This window comes from Canis aureus, chromosome 14 (genome assembly GCF_053574225.1).
Source record: "Canis aureus isolate CA01 chromosome 14, VMU_Caureus_v.1.0, whole genome shotgun sequence".
Classification (NCBI taxonomy): Eukaryota; Metazoa; Chordata; class Mammalia; order Carnivora; family Canidae; genus Canis; species Canis aureus.
In genome coordinates this window covers 9,272,956-9,300,798 of record NC_135624.1, presented here as the reverse complement: position 1 = coordinate 9,300,798, position 27,843 = coordinate 9,272,956, and the positions used below count along the sequence as shown (strand labels likewise).

The 27,843-nt window shown below is 35.7% G+C and overlaps 1 long non-coding RNA gene across 16 annotated transcripts in view; it reads right to left on the bottom strand.

Moving 5' to 3' along the window:
• The window catches only part of LOC144283151 (uncharacterized), a 190,654-nt gene that overhangs the window by 81,595 nt on the left and 81,216 nt on the right, over positions 1-27,843 (bottom strand). For all 16 annotated transcript variants that reach the window (XR_013351520.1, XR_013351507.1, XR_013351512.1 and 13 more), the window contains exon 4: positions 26,089-26,131. This is a non-coding gene — a long non-coding RNA (uncharacterized LOC144283151). The remainder of the gene's footprint in view (positions 1-26,088; positions 26,132-27,843) is intronic.

Here is a 27,843-nt window from a genome sequence, read left to right as displayed (position 1 = left end):
ATATTATTTGAGATGCAAATTATATAATGCTCCTAATGGTCAATGTATTATTGAATTTAATAAATTTAATAAATTGGGCAAAATGATGTTAAAAAAATCTTAACTGTATATTCAATCATATAGATGTGTAACAAATGTGTTCCATGCCATCTGGTCTGAAAACAGCAGCAATTTTAAGATATAGACTACTTACATGATTAAAAGTAGCAAGGAATGGCATAACCTAACACTTTAAAGCAGGCTTTCTAAAGGAGGTATCTTTCCTGAGTGGCCAACAGACACATTCTTTGCCATAACAGAAATGCTAGGGAACCTCAGCAGTATGGTTCTATACGAATACATAACTTTAAACTTTTCTCTTTTTAAGCAAGACTATTAACAAAAATTCTTAAGTTTATTTGTCACATCAGGAAGAAGAAAAGTTCTATCATTTCCATCTGGATAAGTCAGTCATTCAGGGGGATCCTCAAATTGAGGCCTTGGAAACATTTCTGAATTTTACTAGCACCTCCTACAGAGGGCAACAAAAGTGGAAAATTGATGTTAATAAATCTCTCCTTATGTCTCTTTTAGAGGGTTGAAAATATAACAAGCTTGTTTCATTTCTGAAGGATTTTAAAATTATCATTCCTTATTTCTAAAATGCCATGAAAATGCTGTTTAAATTTACATTCAACTCTCAGAACAGTAAATTACTGGCCAGAGAAGTATCCATTAGCAAACAAGATTTTTAAAGTGAGGAAACACATAGGTAAATAAAAGTCACCATTTATTTCAGGGCAATACCCCTAAAATTAGGATGGGGTTAGAATTCCTTTGAGACCCCTCCTATCTTTCAGAGTTGTCTCTGGTTTTTCCCTGACAACTATTCTGGTTCTTAATATAGAAATATCTTAATTTAGCAGACTAGAATGCAAGGACAGCCTCAAAATCATCTCTTTCGATGGGAGTTTGAAGGATAATACTCTCACATCACTGAGTGTCACCTTTCTAGTTTCATTATTATTTGGTATTGGTTTATGAGGAAACAGACCCACGTAGTCCAGCATAGGGAACTTAACACATGGTAGTACCTCTTCTGGTCTGAGGAGCCACCTTGGCAAATTACCTTAGACTGGTGAGGGTCTGGGTACAGAAGCACAGCATAGGGCTCAATTGCAAAGAAACTGAGTTGGATATGCAAAAGGAATTGAACAACGTGGAATATCAATCTTTTAAAAATCAAGTATTCACCCGTATTTACACCCTTCCTCTTGAGTTCTGAAAACTAGTGGGGGATTCTAGAACTCATTGGCAAAAAATTCAGCTCAATCATTACTCTTGGCAGAAAAGTGACTCATCCATAGATTGATCCACAGCCTGGTTAGGCTTGCAACTCTGAAGGGGCTCTATTTTTCTCTTTAAAATGTTCATTCTATAGTCTTCATGAAAAGAATCTAAATTCACTTTCATTTTTAAACTAAACATGCTATGCCATATGACACAATTTTTCTAAAAAGGAAGTATTGTTTAACTTACAAATATCCATGTCCTGGTTCTTAGTCTCTTTCATTATTAATAAACTAGGCCTTTGGCATTATTTGCTTTGACAAAAAAAGCAAATGCAATTGATCTTTTAAAATCCCCTGATCTGAGAGTCAGCTAACAATATATGAAATTTCAGGTGAGGACATTAAAATTCAAATTGTGTGCAAGCCCTAGAACACTTTGTGGAGAAGTAAGTTATTTCAAAATTAATAATAATACCTCATGCAATAGGAAATGTTTCTTTGTAAAAAAATATTTTAAAAGATAATTTATCATTAAATAATTAAAACATCTTCTTAACTATATATATATATATATATATATATATATATATATATAATACCAGTCTCAATAACAAATAATATGAAAAAATAGTATGAAAAATCTTGCATTTGTTAATCATATTTGGAGGTGCAAAGACAAAAGTCCATATTTCCATGTTTTAGTTAATATACTTTATGGAAATAAAGCAGCAGTCAATTCTACAACCAATGTAAACATTGTTTTGCTAAGTTAAGTTTTATTCACAAAAATATTTCCAATAATAGTTTAGAGTAATTTAAGGATATTTAGAAAAATGGCTGCAGAGATATATTATTATGAATAATCTATGAATGTCACTTTTATGTTAGAATAATGCATGGAAAAACGAACTAAGAATAGGACTAACTTGCAGGTGAAACCAGACCTCTGAGAAATCAGGATGGGTTTTCTAGTAATCCAGTAATAGAGCTCATAGGAAATATTTCAGGCAAATCTCTATTGTCCATTCTTAATATGTCCACCTTTACACATTCATTATAGTTCTTCATTCAAATTTACTGATAGCATCTACTGCTCTTGGCTTTATCATTTGCACTGATAGGAAAAAAAATTTATTAACCATTTATTAATCAGGTCTTACATGTAAATATTTACATCACTGACATTTCTTTTTTTCCCCAATTTTCTTATTGTCTATTTGTACTTATATTGTGAATATAGAAATTATTTTAAAAATATTTTTGTTTTTGAAACTTTAAGTTGGCTTTGAAGACCATCAAAACCTTATCATTCCCAAAAGAGAAACAAAGTGTTTTTTAAAAATATTTATTTATTTATTTATTTGAGAGAGAAATAGAGAGAGCATGAGCACAAGCAAAGGTAAGGGGAGAGGGAGAGAATCTCAACCAGGCTCCACCCCCAGCATGAGCTGGACATGGGGCTCAATCTCACAACCCTGACATGACCTGAATGGAAACCCAAGAGTCGGTTGCTTAACCAACTGACCCAGACAGGTGATCCCCCAAAAAAGTGTTTTGCCCAATTTTCACACAAATAAACTGCAGCTAGGAGCCCTTTGAAATTTAGCCCTTTGAACCTAAGCTCCTCTTGTTGTTAAACTGTGTATTTCTTGAGGGCCTGTAACATGGCTCATGGCTTTGGTCGTATATGTGTTTATAGAGCACAAGTCAATTAAGTAATAAAGAAAGAAAAAAATAAATGGGAGTAGAAAACAAGAAAAAGAAGAAAGAAGCAAGGAGGGAGGAAAGGATGAAAGAGAAAGGAAGAGGGAAGCAGGGAAGGAAGGAAGAATGGATTGAGAAAATATAGCTTATAAAAAAGATAATACTGAGCAGCCTGGGTGGCTCAGCGGTTTAGCGCCGCCTTCAGCCCAGGGCCTGGTCCTGGAGACCCGGGATTGAGTCCCACGTCAGGCTTCCTGCATGGAGCCTGCTTCTCCCTCTGCCTGTGTCTCTGCCTCTCTCTCTCTCTCTCTGTCTCTCATGAATAAGTAAAATCTTTAAAAAAAATCTTAAAAAAATAAAATAAAAGATAACACCAAGGGGCATCTGATAAATCATGAGATCAAAACGAGGAAAAGAAACCATTTTCTATCTCATTCCAATTCAGATATGGCTAAATCTTCATTTTTACCTGGATTGTACACATGTACTTAATTGTATGTGTATGTACTTACATATTTTTTTGCAAAAGAGTAGATGTAGGACCCAGAAAATATTTGGCAAAGATAAGAAGTAAAAGGGTATATTTGGTATTTAAACAATTAAAAATTAATGATCTGACAATTTTTTATAAACTATATACTGAGTTATGGCCAATCTTAAAAATCAAATACAAAGAATGTATTTTAAATTATGTAACTACTAGGATTTAATATATTGACCTCAGTAAATGACTCATTTTAAATACCATTAGGAGCCTTGTCCAGTTATCCTATTATTGACCTTCTAGGTTCTTGTTTATGTCAACTGTACTATTTGTTTTCTTTGAATTTTTTAACTTGTATAACCTATAAGACAGAATCAATATTGCAGCAAAAGCAAACACCAAAACTTATGAATGTTAGAAACCTACATTCAAATGTTTTTCATACTCAGAGCATTGCTCTGGAACCAGACTGCCTGAGTTCAAATATTGACTCCTCTACCCACCACCAGGCAAGTTACAGAACTACTCTGGCCTCAGTTTTTCTTATCTTTAGAAGGGGAATGATAATAGTACCTATCCTCTAGAACTGTTGTGAAGATCAAATAAATCAGAAAAGCTCTTGGACTATTACCTGCCATGTGACCTACTATCCATAGACGTAAAAATTACCATTATAGGTTTTCCCCTTCTATCTGAAAGTAGAACGCTCCTAAGAAATCTTTTTATGCTGAAATGGCAAAGGCAAAGAAGCAATTGCATTAATTTACACAGAAAAAAATTTAGGGTTCTCAGACCCCCAAAATAAACTGTCTTAGGGTTTACCTAAGAGACACTTTATGACATACCTTGCTAATAGATGCACACAGTAGGGCAGCCCGGGTGGCTCAGCAGTTTAGCGCCTGCCTTTAGCCCCGGGTGTGATCCTAGGGACCCAGGATCGAGTCCCATGTCAGGCTCCCAGCATGGAGCCTGCTTCTCCCTCTGCCTGTGTCTCTGACTCTCTCTCTCTCTCTCATAAATAAATAAAATCTTAAAAAAATAAAAGATGCACACAATAAATCAAGACAAAGAACACACACACATACACACACAAAAAGACAAAGCACAGATGCTCACAGACACAGTTCAAACTATGGCAGCTTGATGCTGAGGTGCTGGGTGTAGTTCCTGAGGATGGAGCTTGGCAGGGCCACTCTTGCTGCTCAGGGAGCATGGTGCCTCTACAACAGGTCACTATTAAACAAATTCTGAGTACTATTTCCACTTTTTGTCTTTGGATTTCTTTTGGTTAGTGAAAACAGGCACTAAGGTAGGTCTTTCCTACAAATAAAGTGGTGTAATGGGATCTTCAACAGGTGGAGGATACCTGCATTATGATATAATTTTTATTACAATGGTTCTTTAAATGAAGTAGTTTAGAATAACCAAAGTTATGTTAATTTACAGGAATTCAAATTAAAGTATTGAGACTTGCTTAGATGTCTTAAATAAATAGGGGTAATTGTCTTAAAGAAAGTTGATAATATTATCTTTTGTTCTTAGTTTGGCAATCACGTTTACACGTTTACACGTTTACAATCACAATCACGTTGTGTATGCAACACAATAGATTTTAAAGGTAAGCAAAATAAATGATCATTTTGCCTTGCACCTATTGAGTCAAAACTACCTTTTCACTAAAGACATTGCCTTGAGGCTCATGACAGCTTGCCTTCTGTTTGCACTCTTCTTTGCCTAAATTATAAAAGAAAGGCACAAAATTATGTGTTTTCCTTCACCAATATATTCATTATATTCTAACTGACTTGTGTTTCAAAAAGTTCATGTAGGAAATAACAGGTTTTAATGATCACTGTATCTACACTGAAAAATAACAGGTACTGCTAGAGTAAATGTCTTTATCCAAACAAAGGGTGATATAATACTACTTTGGACCTTTAAAATTTTATACTAAGACATACCTTGGTCTTCCACTTAGAAGTATCCTGTATCTCCATTTACAAACATGGCTAGAGGTAGTGTAGTACTATTGCAGACAAACATGTTGGTGGCCCCACTCCATCTCTTACTGGTTCAGATGCCATTCCTCCAACTCCTGTGGGTGTCACCACTGTGCACCTACTGCATACCTCTCAGGAGTGCTACCCTTGGGAAACTGGAGCCCCTCACCCTGAGGTGACTGGGAATTCCTTCACTCCCCCCACCCCTTGTTACAGGGCAACTCAAACCCAACAGCTACACAGTGGGGGACAGAATAGCCCAGATCCATGCATCAAGGAAGGGCAAATTCTATGCTGCAACTTATGCTCTTGTGTTCTCTTTGGGATTAGGCTGAGGTGAAACTTCTCCTGGAGCCACTTCCTTGTTTAATTTATTATCCTGTCTATTTTGCTTCCTTCACTCCAGTAACATTTCTCCCAAGAGCAAAACTTAATAAACCACATGCACATGAATCTCATTCTCAGACTCTGAGTCTGGGAAACCCCCTAAAACAGGTACACAGAGGTGAAACAATACATTGAGATTTAGAAATCCAACACTACCTCTTCAAAGTGAGACTTCAAGAAAATTATCTACCAGGCTAAGCCCCAACATTCTCATATAGAAAATGGTAATAATGTCTCTTTATTTCCATCACAGCATTGTTGTGATTCACAAATGGACATAAAGATACTTAAAAGGGTATATGCAAATGTAATAAGCATTTTTAGTTAGCACTCCCCATTAAAAAAAATTTCTTTAAGATATGAAATACTTATTGAGGAAAACAATTGTCCCCACTTTGCATAGCAACCACTTTAAATTACTATTTTTATGTTTTCATACAATGTTAAATGCAATTTTTTTCCTATTCTGATGGAATTGTGGTTTAAGCCCCAAAGCTGAAGAGATTTTAAATCACACCTATTTTTAAAACAGTCATTAAACTACTGAACTAGAGCTAAAACCTTTCTTCACAGCTCACAGAAGATGCAGAAGAATCAACCCACTAACTATCATAATTCCCTTCCCTGTACCCACCCTCCACTACCCAGGCATTCAGTCTCAGGATGCAGAGCCAGGGGAGAGCAGAGGTTAGCTGAGAAATCTTCCCCCTAAATCCCCTTTAGTAATGGTCCACTACCTCCCCATGGAGGCCATCTGAGGTAGAGAATTCTAGAAGCTGATGCTGTGCCTTGGTCCTTAACTGAATGCTTGCATTTCTGGGTGTTCACTCTGCTACAGGGGTGCTGAGCATGGAGGGAGATTCCTGAGAGATTAATATATGCCCTATATCTGGATAGTTCCAAAAGTGGAAGGTTTGCTGATGCTGTCTTGCAGCAAGGGGCAGTGGGGCTGCAAAGCAGCGTAGAAGGAGGTCTTTGCTCCAGGCAGAGTCATAGAGTGGAAGTACAACAGGAGCTACTGATTCCCCATGACATGAGTAGGCCAGATGCATGGGGCCATCAGCAGAAATGTCTGCCCTTTGCAAAGGAGATTTCAGTGAAGAAAGGAGCCTGATGGAAGCTAAACATAATCTCGAAAATTATATCACATCGGCTCTAAGTAGAATCTGAAGGAGCCTCAGGAAAGAAAACTTCCACACAAGTGATTTAGGGCCAGTGATACAAGAGAATCCAACTTACTCCCTTTCCTTCCTTGCAGCCTCCAACTGTGTAGGAACAAGACCCAGAGGAGAAATGGTAGATTGAATGGGCGAAAGAATAAAATAGAACCCCCTACCTTGTGAGTCCTATCTAATAATGACCAATGTGATCAGCATGAGGGAGAAGAAATGTATAGGGAATTTATAAAATGCACTGGACTAAATTTTAACCATGAATCACCAGAAATTTATAAAATTTGCCTAAATTTTCATTAAAGACACAGGACAGGGCAATTCCACAGAGTACAGCTGAAAACAATAATTAAAAAGAATTAAATCTTTCATAACTGAAAGGTATAGCATAGGGATATATGGTCAACGGTACTGTAATAGCATTACACAGTGACAGATGGTAGCCACACTTGTGATGAGCATAGCATGATGTATAGAGTTGTTGAATCAGGTGGTGTACACCTGAAACTAATATAACATTGTTCTATCAACTATACTTCAATCAAAAATTTTTAAATCAAATCATTTTATACTCTACTGAGTCCAAAATCCTCAATAAATTAGCTACACACCAGTAGATAATTTGGCCTGCAAATTAGCCAAATTTAGTGAGACTGCAAAATATGATAACCAAGGTATAATAAAGTATATGGTAAGGGATCACAATGGAGTTCATTTAAGGGTTAAGAGCACAGGTTTTAATGTCAGATCAAATTGAGTTGTAATCCCAGTGCTTGACTCACTAGCTGAGTGGCCCTGGGCAAGTTTCTTATACTTACTAAGCCTTTGTGTGCTGATCTGAAATTGTGCATCAAAAGGACAGATTGACCAATGAGAATTCATCAAGGTCTGCTACTCAAAGGCTGCACTCTGGTTTCATCCTTTCTGTTGCTGTTAGGTTCGCATCCCCCCAACCCCCATAATAAACTTTAGTTCAAAAAACTAAGATTTCCCTTCAGTTGACGGTTTGCAGATTGTGCTGACTCAGGGTTTAAAAAGAAAGACATCTATATTCGTGTTTTTCAGAACAGAGGCTATAAATCACTGCCTGAGGCTGGATCTGGTGCAAACCACAGTTTCTAAAAGCACACAGGGTTGCACAAAGTCAGGAGTGGCCACAACAGGCAGGGCTGCTGCCTGTGACTGGACAGACAGGATAGTGAGAGCTTAGAGATGATTGCCTGCCTGCCCTTCTCCAAGCCTTTCCTCCTGCAAGGCTGTGTCTGTCGAGTGTAGGTAGCCTTAAAGTGCTGGATGGGCTACCAGTAACCCTAACTATTGTCCTAAATTACATGTAAAATTACAGACTGCTGCAGATGAAGTTGTGTTCAGCAACCCTCTTTGACTTTTGCTATGACCCTCCAAGGAAGAACTGAAAGTAGATAAGTAAGCAGGAAGTAAACAGGATAAGTAAGCAGCACAACTGGTGGGAGAAAAATCTGGAAAAGAGGCCATAAAGAAAGAGTTGTATATGGTTCCAGAAAACTCCTCATTCTGTGTCTATCACATGAACCAAATATTTAAAAATCTTGTTTGTCACAATATCTGTTAAAAATCTGCTGTTTCTGCTAATATTAGGATACTCTATTCCTTTAGGATAGACTATGGCACTTGCCATATAAGGACAGCCACTATTTTTGAGTCAAGATAATTGTTCACTCAGTCCATGTAGTTCTCAGTATGGAGTGAAAGGAGAAAGCTGATTTTTTAATTGTTAATACTTTATGGTTAACTCAAATATGAACAAGATAATGTGGGAAAATGCAGATAAGTGTTGTTTCCTAAGGGAGATATATTTATAGAAAAGATGAATTTTTAAGAGCAAAAATAGAAATGTTTATATATGAGGAAACTAAGAAAGATTAAGTGGATCATTATTTAGAAGGATTTCAATTTTAAGAGTGATTTAAATAAAAGTATGAATTCTTATACTACAGATAAAAGTTACAATAAAGAAAAAATAGTTGGGGAAGAAATTTTAAAGTAAGTCACTTGGAATCTAGTATTTACATTCCAGTGCACAAGGTACAGTTAGTAAGAACATGTAAAATGCTATTTTTATTAGGTAAAATATGATCTAATAATGATATCATTTTTAAAATGAATTTCTTGTACAAAAGTTCTTTAATATAAGACGTCAGATGTAAATAAACTCTAAAAGTGAGCTATTCAATGCCTATCATCTTTATATCTTATAATAGTAAATGTATATTTCATATTTATTGTTGAAAATTAGCTCCAGGATGCAAAGGGTAGTAGTGAAGACTGATAAATAGCCTTTGGAAGAAAATAAAAGTACAAAGAAACAAAAACAAGTTGCACCATCATTCCCAGGTGTATCATTGTAGCAGATTGTATTTTCTGAAAATGACCACAAGAATATAGCTACTTTTATATGATTTGTCTCACATGTTCTTCCAGAATCTTACCATTCTTCTACTAAATATTGGAATTTCTCTCTCTTCCCCTTGTAATTGAGTGTTCCTTTGTAGCTGTTTCAATGAATAGAACCCAGATATGATGCTGTGTGATTTCTAAGGCTAAGTCATGAAAAGTAACACTGTCTTCACCTGTCTCTGTCTCAGGATGTTCACCACTGGAGCCCAGCCACAATCTTACAAGGGAGCCCAGAATACATGGAAAGACCATAAGGAAATGTTCCTGGCAATAGCTGCAGCTACGGTTGCAGCCAACAGTCAGCATCAATGATTAGACATATGAATGAGGAGTCTTCAGATGATTCTAGTCCCAGCCTTCCTGTCCCAGCTAATGCAAAGTACAGCAGAGATGAGGTATCTTCACAGACCCTTACAAAACATGAATAAGTGTCATTGTTTTAAGCCACTACGTTTCAGGATGGTTTGTTTCACAGCAATAAATAACTAATATAATCGTAAGAACCATTTGATCAGACAAGAGTGTAATGGTATTTCCTCATATAGATCAAAATACTAGAACAATTTTAAAATAGTATGTAGGGGACTTGCATTTTGGGTAAGCCATTGTTTTAGCACAGTGCTTGCCACAAAATAAATACACAAAAATTAATTTAATTTACTTAGAGGTCACATTCTGATAAATGGAATATATAGACATTGATAGATCTATATATCATGCCCCATTCCCAGAAGTTTTGCGTCTAAAACAGTTCTTTTAGAGTAAATAAAAGAGGTTAGAAGCTAGACATTGACAGACTCACCATAAGAAAGTTTTTCTTAAAGAATTTCAATGATAAATGAATTCTCTAGTTAAAAGTGTGTTCTGTACTAAAAACTAAAATAATAAAGGAACCACTAAGACAATCCTAAAGAGCATTGACCAGTATGAAAGTAGTTATAGACTTAAAATGCATTTAAAGTAAGTCTTGACTATAAATAATATAATGAAGCATCATCTGAGAAACCATTCAAAGTGACTAGATGTTTGCCATAAATAGGCTTTTTCCTGTGTGAATACTGTATCATCTACAGAGGCTGGAATAACACAAATAATTTCTCCTTATCAGCTGTGTTATATAGATGGCATTATAAAATACAGTACTTTGAAACATGGACATTTTTTTTAAATTTTTTTTTTATTTATTTATGATAGTCACAGAGAGAGAGAGAGAGGCAGAGACACAGGCAGAGGGAGAAGCAGGCTCCATGCACCGGGAGCCCGACGTGGGATTCGATCCCGGGTCTCCAGGATCGCGCCCTGGGCCAAAGGCAGGCGCCAAACCGCTGCGCCACCCAGGGATCCCGAAACATGGACATTTGTTTGCAGTCCCAGTCTGATTCATTAGAGTTATTCAACAAACTTGAACTTTAAATTGTAGCTATAAAAGATTAGATAAGAGGCATATACACAGAAATCCATTTCAAAAGTTTTATGAATAGCTACACCACCTCGGAAAATAATCCAGAACGTAGTGAGACTCCATGCTCCTCCTGCTGCTGCTACTACTACTATTGTCTACTACTGCTACTATTACTATTGCTGCTGATGCAAATAACAATACAATGCTAATAATAATAATAATGTCTTTTTAAATAAAATGGAACAAGAAGAAGAGGGAAGGATTGGTTCACCTCACAAAACAGTACAATGTTAATGACTGATAGAAAACTAATATGCTTCTAGTTCATTCCTATCTTCTATCAAATAATTATTTTTAAACTGAGAATGGTAGAACAAACATGGATGAGGGAATTGAAACCTAACATAGCTATTTAGGTCTTTCTATGTCTTAGCTATTGTTAAAATATGATGCTATAAACACGAGGGTGCAGACATCTTTTTGAATTAGCATTTTGTTTCCTTTGGATATATTCCCAAAAGTAGAATTGCTGGATCATATCGTTAATTTTTTGAAACACCTCCATACTATTTTCCGTAGTGGCTGCACCCATTTTTACCCTTTTTACCAACAGTGCACATACATTCCCTTTTCTCCACATCCATACCAGCACTTGTTATCTCTTATCTTTTTAATGATGGCCATTCTAACAGGTGTGAGGTGATATCTCACTGTGGCTTGAATTTGCATTTCCCTAATGACCAGTGATGTTTCATATACCTGTTGGCCTTTTATACTTATCTTCTCTGGAGAAATGTCTATTCTTTTTAAAATTGGGTTATTTGGTGCTTTTTGTTATTGAGTTGTAGGAGCTCTTTATATATTTTGGGTATTAGCCTCTAATCAGATATATGGTTTGCAAATATTTTGTAGTTTCTCTGTTGATGGCTTCCTTCACTGTGCAGAAGCTTTTTAGTTAGATGTAGTCAGTCCCATTTGTCTTTTATTTTGTTGTTTGTGCTTTAGGTATCATCCAAATAAATCATTACCAAGACCCATGTCAAGGAGCTTTATTCCTATGTTTTCTTCTAAGAGCTTCATGGTTTAAGGTCTTACATTTAAGTCTTTAATCCATTTTGAGTTAATTTTTGTCAGTGCTGTTGGATGTGGATCCAGTTTCATTCTTTTACATATGAATATCCAATCATCTTAGCATTATTAACTGAGGACCGTCTTTTCTCTATTGAGCATTCTTGGCTCCCTTGTCAAATATTAGTTGACCATATAAACTTCGGTTTATTTCTGGGCTCTTGATTCTCTTCCATTTATCTGTTTGTCTGTTTTTATGCCAGTACCACACTCATTTGATGACTATAGATTTATAGCATAGCTTGAAACCAGAAAATGTGATGATTCCTGCTTGGTCTTCTTTCTCAGGATTTCTTCAGCTATTTGGGGTCTTTTGTAGTTCCCACATAGATTTTAAAAGTGCTTTTTTCTACTTCTGCAAAATACACCACTGCAATCTCTATAGCGATTGCATTGAATCTATAAATGGTCTTTGGGAGTATTGACATTTCTTTTAAGAAAATTAAGTCTTGCAGCTCATAAACACAGGATATCTTTCCATTTATTTATATCTTCTTCAATTTCTTTCAACAATATCCTATAGTTTTCAGAATAGATATATTTCATCTCCTTAATTAAATTTATTCCTAAGTATTTTATTGATGCTATTCTAAATGGTATCAATTTCTTTCTTTTTCAGAAAATTCATTGTTAGTGTATAGAAATGATACTGATTTTTTCATCCAAGTTTTTACTTAAATTCGAGTTAGTTAACATACAATGTAATATTAATTTTATGTGTAGGATTTAGTGATTCATTACTTACATATAACACCCAGTGCTTCTTACAAGTGCCCTCCTTAATATTCATCACCCATTTAATTCATTCCCTCATTTCTCCTTCAGCAATACTCAGTTTGTTCTCTAGAGTAAAGAGTCTGTTTTGTGGTTCGCCTCTCTTTTCCCCCCATGTTCATCTGTTTTGTTTTTAAATTCCACATATGAATGAAATCACATGGTATTTGTCTTTCTCTGATTGATTTATTTTGCTTAGCATAATACTCTCTAGCTTCATCGATGTCATTGTGAATGACAAGACTTCATTCTTTTTATGGCTGAGTAATATTCATATATCACACCCACATATATGTATATGTATACACATACATATATCACATCTTTATCCATTCATTAGTTGATGGATATTTATATACATATATACATATGCATATACATACATATACATATACATATATATATCACATCTTTATCCATTCATTAATTGATGGCCACTTGGGCTCTTTCCATAATTTGGCTTTTGTTGATAATGCTGCTATAAATATCATGATGCATAAATCCCTCTGATTCAGTATTTTTGTATCCTTTGTATTTTGCCAGATTGTAGGTAGTCTTATTTTTAACTTTCTGAGGAAACTCCATACTGTTTTCCAGAATGACTGCACTGATTTTTCAATGTTAATTTTGCCCACTGTAATTTAACTAAATTCATTAATTAGATCTGACAGTTTTTTGGTTGAGTTTTTAAGATTTTCTAAATCTAAAATTATGTCATCTGCAAACAGAGACAGTTTTACATCTGCCTTTCCAATTCTGATACCTTTTATTTCTTTTTCTTGCTTGATTGCTCTAGCTAGGACTTCCAAGACTATGTTGAAAAGGAGTGGTAAGACTCCTTGTCTTATTCCCACTCTTAGAGAAAAAGCTTTGAAAAGACCATTGACTATGAAGAAATTTTTCATTTTTACCTAATATTTGAATAGAAGTACCTGATACTTGCTGATACATTTAAGTAATAGAATACACACACACTGATTCTTACTTTACTCCCTCTCCTCTTCCAGTATTTGTCTCATATAAAGTAATGACCAATTGGCAAGAAAGGATGCTAACTGCATGACACTACCTATGTTTCAGGAAATATAGTGTTTTAATATTTTTATTGTCATAACAACTCTTTGATATAGGTATTATGTTTCTAATTATTACAAATGAGGAAATTGAGGTCTCATTATTGATCTCATAAAGATGACAAGTGATCAGTCAGAATTAGAAACAACAGCTGTCTTTTCTCTAATCTGCTTTCTTAATAGTTTTAAAGAAAACATCTAAACTTCTTTCAGTTAATAAGGACTTTAGTTAGTGTCCAGAATGCTGTGGAAAATATCCTAGGGTGATTTCTAAAGTAGGAAACCATGTTTGGTTACATATCATTCTCCAGTCAGGTAGCTGGAAGAGGCCTTTCAGTTCTTCTTGCATGTTTAAAGCACAACTTTATGTTTCCTGAAAGACTGTGATTCAACTATTTTAAAATACATATTTCTATACTATACTTTAAAACTTTGAGTGCCTGTTATCAAGATAACATATATATAGGCTGTCTATAGTTGAGAATCACCAATTTGGAAAACATCTTCCAGTATCTCTAAAGAAACAAATTCTAGGTTAATATGAAAGAATAATTGGAATGTATTTTGTTAGAATTAAGCAAAACTATGGATATTTTACCACAAACTGTTGCTAGGAAAGGACCACATAACAGATTTCGGCAAGTCACAAAATTCCAGTCTCCTTAATGCATACAGCAGCGCGAGACTAAACAGGAGATTCTCAATGGCTGCCTCTTAATTGATGAATGCCAATATTCAGTGATCCACGGTTATATTTTATGAGAAGCTGAGGAGAGGAACAATTATAATGGAGAGTATGGGTACAAAACAGAAGAGATTAAAGGTTCTTTGAAACTTATTCCTTATCACAAGAACCACCTGACCCAAAAGGATTGAATAGAAAAGGGAAAAGTGTTCAAGTCCATTAAGTTTTTTTCCCAGGACTGAATGAGTTTAAACCCATTGGAGTTGGTACAAGAAAAGGCAAAGGATCAAGAAAAGAATCATTAGATAGTTCACTTGTGAAGATGTATGTCTGTGAGGAAGATGTAATTGATATGTTTGGCTCTTTGGAATAAGCATAGGATGGTGGTAACTCATGAGCAAAAAGCCAACTTAGAGGTGGTAAATAGTTCAATTCCATCCAATTATAAAGGAAAGAGGAAGGAGAAGGGAGACGATGAAGGGATCCATCCATCATGCACAATACAAATAAAAGGCTGTCACTCATTCTCCTAATGTCAAAAAAAGGAACTATTTAGCAATTTTTGACACCAAGAAAATCATTTGTAATAGGTTTCTTCATTTTTCAATTCATCCTTAAATTTAAAAGAAAGAAAAAAATCCATTCAATTGTTTCTATTATAAGTCAGTTCATCATTTATGAATCCATGTCAGTGTCTTAGTTTTTTCAGTGAAATAGCTAATTCATATCGTATTTGCCGTCACCACTTCAGAGTGAATCACTGCTGTTTGATTTAGCCTGTCATCTGACACTGAGCATCTCGAAACCATTTGCATCACTCTTCTCGTTGTGATCTGTACATATGGTAATAATTAGGAATGTGATACCTTACATTCATTTAAAATATCCAGTGAATTTACAATGTAATAATAAAACTATAATAACTTGTATTTCACAGGAAAAATGTGTGCTAAACTGTGTGAACTGTTATAACTATTAATTGTATATTAAAAATCATAATTTTAGGGTAGAAACAGAACATATAATTTTATAAAAACATACATTCCCATCACATTTATAGCTATCTTCTCTAAAGTATTCAAAATATGAACTCCATGCACACTATAGAAAATATTTGATTTTTAAATCACGATTTTTATTTCAAAACAGAATGCCCAGAAGAAGTTCTCTCTCTCCCCATATACACCTGCAATTTTCAAGTCCTTTTAATTCATGCCTTTAAATGAAAGGGTAGGGTATACAAGGTCAGTGAAAATGTTATTTATGGTTGAAATGTTTTTGCTACATCTATTTTAAGAAGGGTCATTTTTCATTTCATTTTTTAAAATTGCTTTAAAGTGTTTAGCTGACTATACAAAATTACTCAATGTGCAACTAGCAGTTTCCTCTATTTCCAAGCTCTGGGTTGCCTAAGAATTATATAAGATTTTATAATTAAAATGACTCAGTTAAAACTGTATACTGTAGCTGTTTTTATGTTTATAGTATTCACCACTATATTAATTATTTTACTATGACTATAAAAAAATCTTCCTTTTACATGTGTTTCTTTCCTCTCTATTCATTTTGGTTTCCTTCTGGGGGAAAAATACAATGTTAACATTTAAAGCACTCAATAATAATACAGACCCTCGTGCCCAATGCTAGTATTTTACGTTAAGATGGCCTATAGTTATAAAGATTCTTGTTTCATAACTAATATCTCCACAAAGATATCACTTCTCACTGTCTAGTTTTCCCTAAGAAATGTATCCCTCAAGTCAGTTTTTTAAATATGATTATTATTATTTTGCCTTTTGAGGTTCTACTGAATTCAAAATGCACAGGACCCACTTCCTGGTGAATATTTTTAGATATTTATATTCCCATTTTCTTAGCTGGTTGATACTAGCAACTCTTCTCTCTCAGCTAAAAGAGCACATCAGCTTTGTTGTGCAGCCCAGCAGAAACTGCAGATATGTGAGCATCTAAACACAGGAAGAAAAGCATTGCTGAAGCTAAACTAGAGTATTAAGGAAACCTTCAGTCTTGGCAAGTGCTGGATGCCAGGAGTCAGGGAATTAACATACAACAGATTTAAAGATCAAAATATAAGACATCAACAACTAAGCAACATTTAGCAAATTTTATTTGGAATTGCATGAATCCTGCAGCTGGAAGTTTATGCATTTGTGATTCTTGGACAGTACACTTTGTTGAATGACATCAACTACTGATGCTTTTCTAAGCCAAAGGAGATTTCAAAGTGTAACTATTTACAAGTTAAAATGAGAAGGAATCAAGTCTCTCAAATTAGGAGCTTATCATAAGGCTGAGGAAAATAGTCAAAACAATGACTACTGAGAAATTATTACAATTATTCTTATATTATTACTGTCCAAGGTCTCTAGGTATTTGAAGAAGAAAATTAAACAAAAACAAGCATTTCATTTGTAGGTAGACAAAAAATAAATGACTAACCTTGACTTCCATCAGCATACAAAATCCTACATAACCAATGACAGACTTCATTGTTTAAAGACTACTTGGGGATGATGAAGAAAAAAGATGATGTAATCTAATATGTGATAAAGAGAGATATAATATTCTCTACTGGAAGGCATTCCTATCATGTCATATCAAAGTCTAGCAAATCGTTGAAAGTTAGAAATGTTATCAAGCATTAGCAGGCATTTAAAGAACGTCTCTTGAATATTTCTAGCATAAAAAAGTATTTCATGTGATGTAAATGAATGGTAATTTTCTGACTTTAAAAGAGAGCTGTGCCAGTACATTTCAGCGTTCTGGACCCAATTCTGCAAACATGGAGACGCTTTCAATTTGCTCTGCCTGCCTTCCCGCCTTAGATGGCTGCGATTGCAGCGAAATTAATCCATTTAAAAATCTGCGGCTTAAACTTAAGGATTTTCAGTTTTTTCCCCCTTCTCTCTTTTTTTTTTTCTTAGAATATCAATAAGTTCCAATTGAAGAGCGGATTCTTTTGCAATTCAGGCATGTGCCGGCGATAACGGGCGAGTTGGCATGAAGAGAGGCAGAGATGGATTAATTATGCAGAGAACATGGAAATTCTGCTTATCATCGGCTAGCAAAGGAGCCCGGCTCACATAATCAGCAAACGAAGGGAGAGGAAAAAATAACAATGCAATGGCACCTTCCAGCCCATCATCAGGATTTTTTCTACCCCCCTTGTAATTAAAAAATAACATACACTTATAGCCCTATCTCCTGTGCAGGCAAGGAGTGGATGTCCACAAAATAATTGCACTGGGATATTAGAGCTGGCAACATGGGCTGTCCATTCCTGCCTGCTCTCCTTCTCACCCTCTCTTTCTCTTTTGGCCTCTCAAGACACTTTGCTTCTCTGAACTCAATCCAAATCAGACAGATGTCTCAGGTGACATGCTAGCTCAGTTTCCAAAAATCCCAAATTGGTACCTTATCATGATCCAAGCAAACATACATACATATATGATAAATATTTGAAGGGCTGACTCTGGGGGAAGGCTTTGGAACTGATCACCTGTGGACTATCTGGTCACTTTTTGTTTTTTGATGAAGCCTGTCCTAATAACCTTCATTTTGCAAAATGACTGGATCAAAGTGGTGGGCTATGCAATGGCTATGCTCATCTTCTCAAATGATTTCACTCACCTACAACTTTTGGTTTCTATTCCCTTTGCCAATGTACTTTATGAATTCAAGTATATATAGTTAATGATTGCAGCGTTTGTGCCTCCAAATCAGAATTCACAATTCTTCATTGTTACTGTAAAATCTGACAGCTTAGTGCTTTGTATTTCTCTAAATGCCAAAAGACATTACATTGAACCTAGTTTATTGCTTTAAAGAAAATAAAATTTAATCTCACACTTGTATCCATGTGTTTGTCAGTTCTGAAAATTAGCATGCAAACACAAATGTTAAACAATGATACTCCTGACTGAATGCCATCGGAGTAGGTTTTGCTGCTTTGTCACCTAGATAATTTGACCCAATTGCAGGCATAAGTCCCAAGAAGCTCCGGCCATGAGAGAGACCATTTCTTCCAGCAAAAGTTATTGGTGAGCTAGAGAAACAGAAAAATGAAAATAAACCCGGAAAGACAAATTATGCAACATATGAAGGGAAGATGTTGTTCCAAAGTGCAGTAAGCTGGAATTAGAAAGCTGGCAGACTCTGAAAATGTAATTTATTCATAGAGTTCCACCAAAGCAGGAAACCAGTGTGGGGCGCAGTTTACACGCTTGTGGGAATGCTTTAAGTGACAGTGAGGGTAATGGATGGATTTTTTTAAACTAATTATTTCCATGTCTATGCATATAGACACTCACACACTCTACTCCACATGAGTATTATCAAAAACAAAGACTGAGTAAAGGGATCAAGTGAATGTTTGGGAGTATTTTTGGTTATTGACTTTGTTAATTCCTGAGAGAGTGGAGAGAAAATAAAATATGAAAAAAATACTGGAGCAAGGGAGTGGGCAGGGATAAGGGTGAAGAAAGATAGAGAAGAGAAAGGGAATCCCAACAGAGAGCAAGAGAATAAAGAATATAGGTAAAGAAAATCCTAATTGTGACAGTAGAAGTTATGATTTTTATGTCTAGTTATTTTATAAATGTATACATACAAGATATATTTTAAATGAACTAAATATAAATAGGAAGTACTTCAAATGTGTAGCCCCACACCAAGAAATAAATGTTCAAATGCATAAATTAGAGACGACAGAGCAGAATGCAATCTACCAAGGACTTTGGAACACAGACATAGCAAATAGGGGAATACAGCTGAGATAATTTGACCACACATTACCATTGAATTCCTACCTCCTACAATTCAGTCCCTTCAAACACATTTAATATCTTCTCTGACTCAGCTTTTAAATCGACAACGAGGGTATATAAAAACCTACGTCTTAGACATTACCAGTTAAAAGATTTTGAATAATCAACGAGAAGCTCTTAGTAACTAATTAGTAACTCTTGCTTACACCAATTATCAGACCAAATCTGACTACTTTTGATATTAGAAGGGGAGGTGAAGTCAGAACAAGGGTAATCATCAGGTCTTATATGAAGTTATCTACTCCACAAAATAAGTTAACTGGAGTTTTGGGCTCCTGACAAACTGATATTCTTCTAGGATCAAAATACTGAACTAGTTTAAGTCAGTGAGACACTGGAAAATTATTTCCTACAGCCTTACCAGAGGAGCAGAGAATGATTTCCATTAATAGTCAGAATGCTGGCCTTTTAGATGGCATCCTTGTTGGGTAGTCTCACGTTCCTTAACCCCGGCTGCATGTTATAATCCCAGGAGGGCTTTTCAAAAGTACTTATGCCTGGGCTCCACCTCGGACCAAAATTCTGGGCATGGGACCCAGATAAAGACATGTATTTATTATTACTGTATGTCTATATCTGTATTTAAGCTTCCTAGGTGACTCCAATGCGCAGCCACAGTTGAGGACCATTAATTGCCGAGGCCCATTTAGGGTGTTTCATTGGACTCCATTTAAAACCCCAAACATCTTCAAGGGCCAGGGCAGTCACCAAAGCAAACTAGACTGTGAGCACCATAAGAACAAGGATCACACTGCTTGTTTTCTGCTTCATCTCCAACACTTAGCCTGGTGCCTGTTACAGAGCAGTTCTCAAAAATGATTTGGCTGAAAGAATAAGACAAACAGGAGCCAAAAAGACCTAGGGCTTTATGCCCACCTGTAACCACAGCTACCTCCTCTGCTCTCCATCCCACCCCACAAGCCTTAACAGTATGGAAGCTCTCTCAAGGTTTTCTGCCTGAAATCCTGTGTCTGCAACTTTACAGAAACAGTATACTTATATAATCTTTTATACTCTCTGAAAACATGTCTTAACATCTTTTACAAGAGAAGGTAGATAATAGAATTCTCAGTAACCGTAACTGTAAATGGATTTGTAATCTACCCATGATTAAAATTATTTTCATCATGAAGTAGAATTCTCATTATTGTTGCAATTTTAATATTATCAACTCCAAAGTGTCTTGGTGATTGATAATATAGACAGCGAGACCCTATATTATAGTAATTAAATTTAAAATGAATCAGCCATCCTTATATGTCTCAGTACAGTACCTGATTATTTGAAAACAATTATCTTTGCATGTCACCTAATGCCACACAGCACTTGGAGCTGCTACAAGGATTTGTTTGCAGTCACAAAGTTGCTGCAGAGTTGAAATACACCGATACTGCATCTTAGGTGCCACGATGAATGTTTTCTCCATTAAAATACACAACCACCACAAAAGTGAGCTATAACCCAGGAGGAATGCAGGCCTGAATTAGGAAACCTTTGAACAAAACCTTCAGGCTGAAATGTGCATTCATCATAGCTAAATCTCACTGACTTTAAAGGAAACCCTTTCTCGGGGAAATCTCAGAAACCACAGGCCCAGGATCTAATGCATGATGCTTTCTTCATTGGATAGATTGTTCTTCAAAGGAACCATCCCACTTGATAAATTAAATTAAATATTACTACATTTCCCAATGTGTTCTCCTATTTGCCTAATTAAGATTTTACAGGAACATGCATTTCTCAACCGCAGGAAGGGACTCACTTTTCTGCTTCTCTTAATCTTAACACTTTTTGCAATCCGGTTCAGTACCAAGCTTCCCTCCTGCTGGATGCTCTGTCTCACCTCCCCTCCCCATACATATTTTTTTGGGAAAAAAATTAGTACAAAAAAATTCTTCCATACTTGGTTCATTTGCAGATTTCACCAGGCTTGCAAAAAGCACACCTGTTGTGCTGTCTGGATTTCCTTTTCTGATCATAGGCTTCTGACAAAGAGGGGGGGAAAAGAAAGATTTTTATCAAACGCTCTTCACCGGACAATGAATTTTCTTCACCATTTGAATGTATCTGTGGAATGCCTGAGTGATTCATTACAGCAGATTCTGAAGTATGACAATGGGCCGCAGAAATGACTGATGGTATCTTTTTCCTGATTTCATTTCCCTGATCCTCTTCATCCCTTGGCCTGTGTACCTCGATTAATTAGAAACCAGGGATTTTCACTCATCAGCTGATGGGTTTCATGCTCCACTCTGTCACAAATCTGCTGCCTGCACTATCTCTCTTACAGCCGGTGGCTGCTTTAAAAACTTTCTCTTCTTTTTTTTTCCCCCTTTTTTGAAGCAATGCTTTGTGACTACAAGTTTAGGTCTTTTAAAGATTCAGACATATTTTTTAAAAAGAGATTAAAAATTAAAGTAAAGAAGATTCAAAATCTCTGATTAAGTTAATCCCCATCCAAATGATACTTGTCCAAAAATGAACTTTTTGAAGAGATAATATGTTTCATAGCTCTCAGCTTTCTAAGTTCTTTTCTGAAGATATAATAACTGAAGGTAAAGACTGAAAATATATATAAATATGATTTTGTGTGTGTGAGCACAAAAGCACATGTTTATTTCTCATCCATTTTGGGGTATCTATATTTTAAAACTCAATTGCATTCAAATTACTGTTGAATAAGCCACTTTATAACAGCATCCTGAAATAAATCATCGAACTATCATTGTTTCTGGAAGAAATATCTTATGATTGAAATATGCTCCCCCTTAGGGTATATACCAAATTAAATCACATGATGATATAATCCCCAAGGAAGCAAATCATAATTAAATGGTATTTAAAATGCAGGATATTTTATAGTAAAACTAACCCTCTTAAGTCTAAAATAATGCTTGAATCATGGTGAAAAGCACATAAATTATTTTCACCAAAGTAACAGCTACCTACTACTACAAGCTTATTTACTAGAGTATTTTTCTCCATATTAATTTATTTAACATCAACTTTGAACCAGGTCCCAGAATTAAACGCAAAGCCTTCCATTTTAAAATGCCAGATTCATCAGATTTGGGAAGACAGAGCAATGAGAAGGAGTCTACATTTTCATAATGTTGCCTACAGGAGAAGAGTTCAGAGCTTCAGAGATTTCATCCTAGAAGTTAGCTTTATATGGATTTTGTAAGTCATAATAAGAGAGGGAAAAACAGTTGTGGAAGAGTACCTATTCCCTGCCATCTGAAGATTCTTGTCCTTTCCATATTTGTCAAGAAGAGCTATGACTAAAGAATGACTAACTAAAGGTCTGGTTAGTATTGAGGCCAAGCCTGATCTCTCATGCCTGTTCATAAGAAAACCACTATCAACTTAGCAGTTCTTTTATTTTTGGTTAAGCACAGAGCAAACAGGACAACAGGAAGAGCTGCCATGCTTGTGTTCCAGACACATAAGAAGGGATACACACAACTGTGCTATAAAATCTTTGTGGCATGTTTATGGCCATGTATTGAAATCCAAATTACCAAAAATCTTGATTACATAAATCTGATTAGTAATGTGCCACAGTATTGATTTTTGTTTCAGATGCAAGCTTAATTTTTTCTTGTTTTTGAACTGGTTTATCAGACTTGAAGTAAAGTGGATTTCATAGGATTCATATGAAATTCTCTCCTCATGTATTTTTTAAAGCCTCACTAATGCTGAAGATGAACACAAGAGAGAGGTCAGGAAAACGCACCTTGAGCTCACATATACATGAAAGGAAATCCATGACTTTTCAAAGTTATTGAAACCTCTTATGCAATAATACTTGGCTTTAAGTATGCTTTGCAAAAAAAACAAAACAATCATACCAAATTTCAAGTAACCCCAAAGAAATTAGGAAATAGGTAAAGAAAAAAGATTGTTTAATTTTAAACAACCTCTGCTTTTGTAAATTAATATTTTTAATATGGAGTGTCATGGTTACTATGACCTCATCTTTAAAATGGAACAAATCACTATCATTATGCTCGCTGGGCTTAAAATGCTGCCTACATAATACACTTTTCTTTAGCAGTAATGCAAAAGAACTATGGAACAGTTGGAGAGTATTTTATTTTAACAACAACACAAGTGTGCTGATAATCTGGAGTATCAGGCCCATCTGTAAATTTCCCTAATTTGCTATGTCTTTTCCTAACACTACCAATATTGTGATAATGCCACATGCTCTTGAGAACCTGCTAGTGCCAGGCACAGGGACTAACAATCAAGAATAGACACAGTACCGAACGTTGGCCCAAAAGTCAGTCGAATATGGCATTGTCTTCGACTGACCCTTGACTTCAGCCATCTCACGATATATACCTCCGACGTCCTGGAGAGTCATCAATTGAGATGGGGTGTGTCTAATCTATTAGATAAAGTTGAATGTATTCATTCTTTCCCTGGAATTTTGCCTCTAAATGTAGTTTTTCAAAATAATTTAATAGACTAAAGTTTTTAATCTGATTGGCTAACTCTGAGATAACATGCCTGGAAGATATATCTTTCTTTTAACATAGCAATTTGGAGATGAAGAAATGGAAACATTCTCAAAGTAATTATAGTGAGTAATTTCACCAAACTTTGTTGACTAACAAGCAAGTGTAAATTAAAACCAGAGCTTGTATCAAATGATATTTTCTGATCAAAATAAAAAGGCTTTGCATTCATGTAATGTTAATGCACCATCAACCCAAAGCATTTTTTTAACCCAAAGCATTTTAATAACCACTTGCCTTGTTCTTTCAAGACCTCTTAAGATGACTGAATGACCACATAATAAGCTTGAGTACTGTATGAAAAATACTCAGATATTTGTACACATTGAGCAGTGTGCCAATGGAAGAGAGTCTGCATCTGTTGTTTGTAATTTTGGTTACTTTCCTGGACTAAACAGTTCACACAGAAAATATGCACTGAATACAGAGATGAACAATTACAGTAAGTCTCTTAATGTTGTAGTTCTGTAATAAGAACCATTAATATTTTTGTTAAAAATTAGGTATGTCATATAAGAAATCCTAACCGTATATCTACAGTAGGATGGCAAGAGTAGTAGCTATCTGCTTCATTCTTCTAATATTTTAGAAATGATTTTCATCTTTCATTATGTCTCTATCATGCTGACAGAATGTTCCTACTATTAAATAAATCAGATTATATGAAATCTAAACTCTTGGTCTAGACTTTGAAGTTTGTCTCATTGGGATTTACCATATGCTTTTTCAACCTTAGCTTCAAAGCTCCTCACTATGTATCCACTGAACCAGGGTGTCTTGAAAACTTAACATACATTTTTTTTTGTTATTTCTACATCATTAACATCTAGTCTGATTCACAGTATTATGCTTTGTTGAATCAAAATAAACACAATTCCATTTGAATGAGACTGACCTTTATCCTATAAACCCACATCTATTATTTTTAGATTACTTACTGGGAATGTGTTTCTATTTTCATCCTGCTAATTAATTCATTTTTAAAAATTCCCTTCTAGTAACAATTCCTTCCCTATTCTCATTATTTTCCAATTCTTTGATCATTAATTCATCCAAACATATATTTGATAAACATTTATCCTGTGCCAGTCCAATTTCTATGTCAAATGAGATATGGATCCAACCCTTGAGAAACTGATGTTTATTTGACCCAACTTGATGCTTTAGTGGCAGTTTATTGTCTTGATAACTATTATTTAATATATATTGGTTCTTATTCTCTGAATAGATTATAAGTACCTTGAGGTATAACTTATAAGGCCCTCCCTGTTCTCACTCACTGCCCACCTAGCTCACTGTTGAACAGTGGAAATGTTCAGTAAATTTGTCTATTGATTGAATTCTCTTTTAAAATCTAAGGACATATTTAGAAGTTTATCACATTTCAAAAACAAATTCAAAATTGGACACTGAGTATGACCTTTCAATTAATTATCATATTTACTCTCATATTTCTCTGCTGTTTTCACTCAGTCTTGGAGATTGGGAACCCTGCCAGCATCTGGATTTTCCACCTTTGGTAGCCCTCATTAATCTTTGTGATTATGGTCCCCATTTACTAGAAGCACCCAAATTACACCACAATTACTAGGAATATTAATTGGAAAGTGGATTTTGTACTTTGTCTCCCTTTATTTATAATTCTTTAATGGCTTAAACCCAGGATTACTTTCAGGGTAGTTGCAGAAAAGGACAAAAGAAGAAGAAAGAAAGAAAGAAAGAAAGAAAGAAAGAAAGAAAGAAAGAAAGAAAGAAAGAAAGAAAGAAAGAAAGAAAGAAAGAGAGAGAGAGAGAGAGAGAAGGAAGGAAGGAAGGAAGGAAGGAAGGAAGGAAGGAAGGAAGGAAAGAAGGAAGGAAGGAAGGAAGGAAGGAAGGAAGGAAGGAAGGAAGGAAGGAAGGAAGGAAGGAAATGTGCAGGTGATCAAAGAGGAACATTTACATTCATGGGTTTCTTTTTATTTCTAGGTGCAGACTCATCCCAGAGAAAAGTTATAAAAATGTTACCATCCTAGACTGTGCTACTCATTTTCCCCAAAGTTGAAGCTTTCCTGCAGACTGCTTTGTCCTGACTTAGGCAAGCCAAGGATGTTACAGAGATATATAAGAAAGAGAATGCTATGTAAAACAGCTGAGCTGTGCTAGAAAGACAGATGCACGCATGCTTTCCTGACATCATCACTCCAGCCACTGCTGCAATCTTACCTTTTGTTAGTCCATTCTATTCTTCTGAAGAGATCTCTTAAGACTGTTTCAAGGGAGGAAAAGAGTAGTGAGTGAGAGATAAGCATTATAATGGAAAATAACATTTTCCTTTATATTTTAAAATATTTTTCATATGTTTTTAAAGGATGTAGAGAGTAAAAGACACAAAATTTTCCCCTAGAGTAGGATTTTGGATTATCATTGCCATTTGATTACGTATTTCTCCAATTTCTGTGTTCTTGATGAAAGAAAAATACATGCTTATATATATACATATATATTTAAATCGAAGCATATACCAAAATTTGGCCCAAGTTTCATAGAAGGAGTGAGAAAAGAAGTCAATTCTAAAAGTGTGACCTCCCTGGACCCCCTACTACACTTGAGAAGTATCTCCAAGTCACAGGCATTAAAAGTATCTCCTTCTTGAGGTAATATTGAATCCTTAATTTCTCATTTGGACTTGGATGCCACCTCTTAGGAATGATTGGATATGTGTAGCAGGGACTTAAGTCTGATGCAGATAAAGGCAAAAAGTTAAATCAAGACCTGCCCACTGTGGTGAGCCAGGAACCCAGAAGAATTGTTGCAGGAACAGAACTTAGTTTGGCAGGATAAGATAGAGTGCTATAGGAAATAATTTAAAAGTGAGAAGGAACAGAGTGAACTCACAGCCTGATTCTAGTCTTTACTTTCTATTGGAATTTTGGTAAGATTTCATTTGAAAAAATAGAGTTCTGGGTGCCTGGGTGGCTCAGTCTGTTGAGCATCTGCCTTCAACTCAGGTCATGATTCCAGGTCACAATCCCATGGGGCTTGATCCCATGATTGAGCTCCATGTTGGGCTCTCTGATCAGTGGGGAGCTTGCTTCTCCCTCTCCCTCTACTCCTCCCCACTGCTTGTGCACACACACTCTCTCTCTCCTCAAATAAATAAACAAAAATCTTAAAAAAATAAAAAATAGAGTTCTGTTGAAAGAAGGAGGAGGAAGGGTGGAGGAGAGGAAGGGGAAGAGGGAGGTAAAAGGGAGAGGGGAGGAGGAGGAAGAAGGGTAAGGAGGTGAGAGGGGAAGGGAGGAGGGGAGGAAAGGGGACAGGCTGGGGAGTTATTATTGGTAGAAGAAGGAGAAGGAGAGACAGTAGTTGCTTGATAATCACTAGACAAGAGAAATGGTTTTCTTGAGAACTGGACAGAGTCTGTTTCACAATATACCCATGTTTGGCACAGTACCTGGCACATGGTGGGCATTTGATACATATTTATAGTAAGCAAGTGGATGAATAAATAAAAAGTGTCACAGATCAATTGACTATACATTAAATAGCTCAATAGACAGTGTACAATACCTGGAGGCAGACAGGTAGGGCCTGGAAATCTGTTCACAAGAAGCAATATCCTACTCATTGTAGCAGAAATATGGTACCTAGGAGAGGGCCTAAGTAGAAGAAGGTAGGCCTCAGACCTAACAGAAACCTAACTATTTGGGAGTGTACTAGAAAAGAATCTGGATAACAAGAACTAAAGCAGAAATCCAGCCTGGGGCTTGGAAGCAGATGGGAAAACTGTTTTCAACAGCGACAGTGAGTTAGGGGCAGACTTTCAGAAGGAGGACTCAGGTACTCAAATCTTATCCTCCTAGTTCTGGTCAAAGTGAGTTCTGGAAACTGGAGATAACTGGTAATAATCTCAATCATGATTAATGCTTGGAGTCAGAAGCTAAAATCCAGCTTGGGTTTGCACTCAATCTTTTTCTC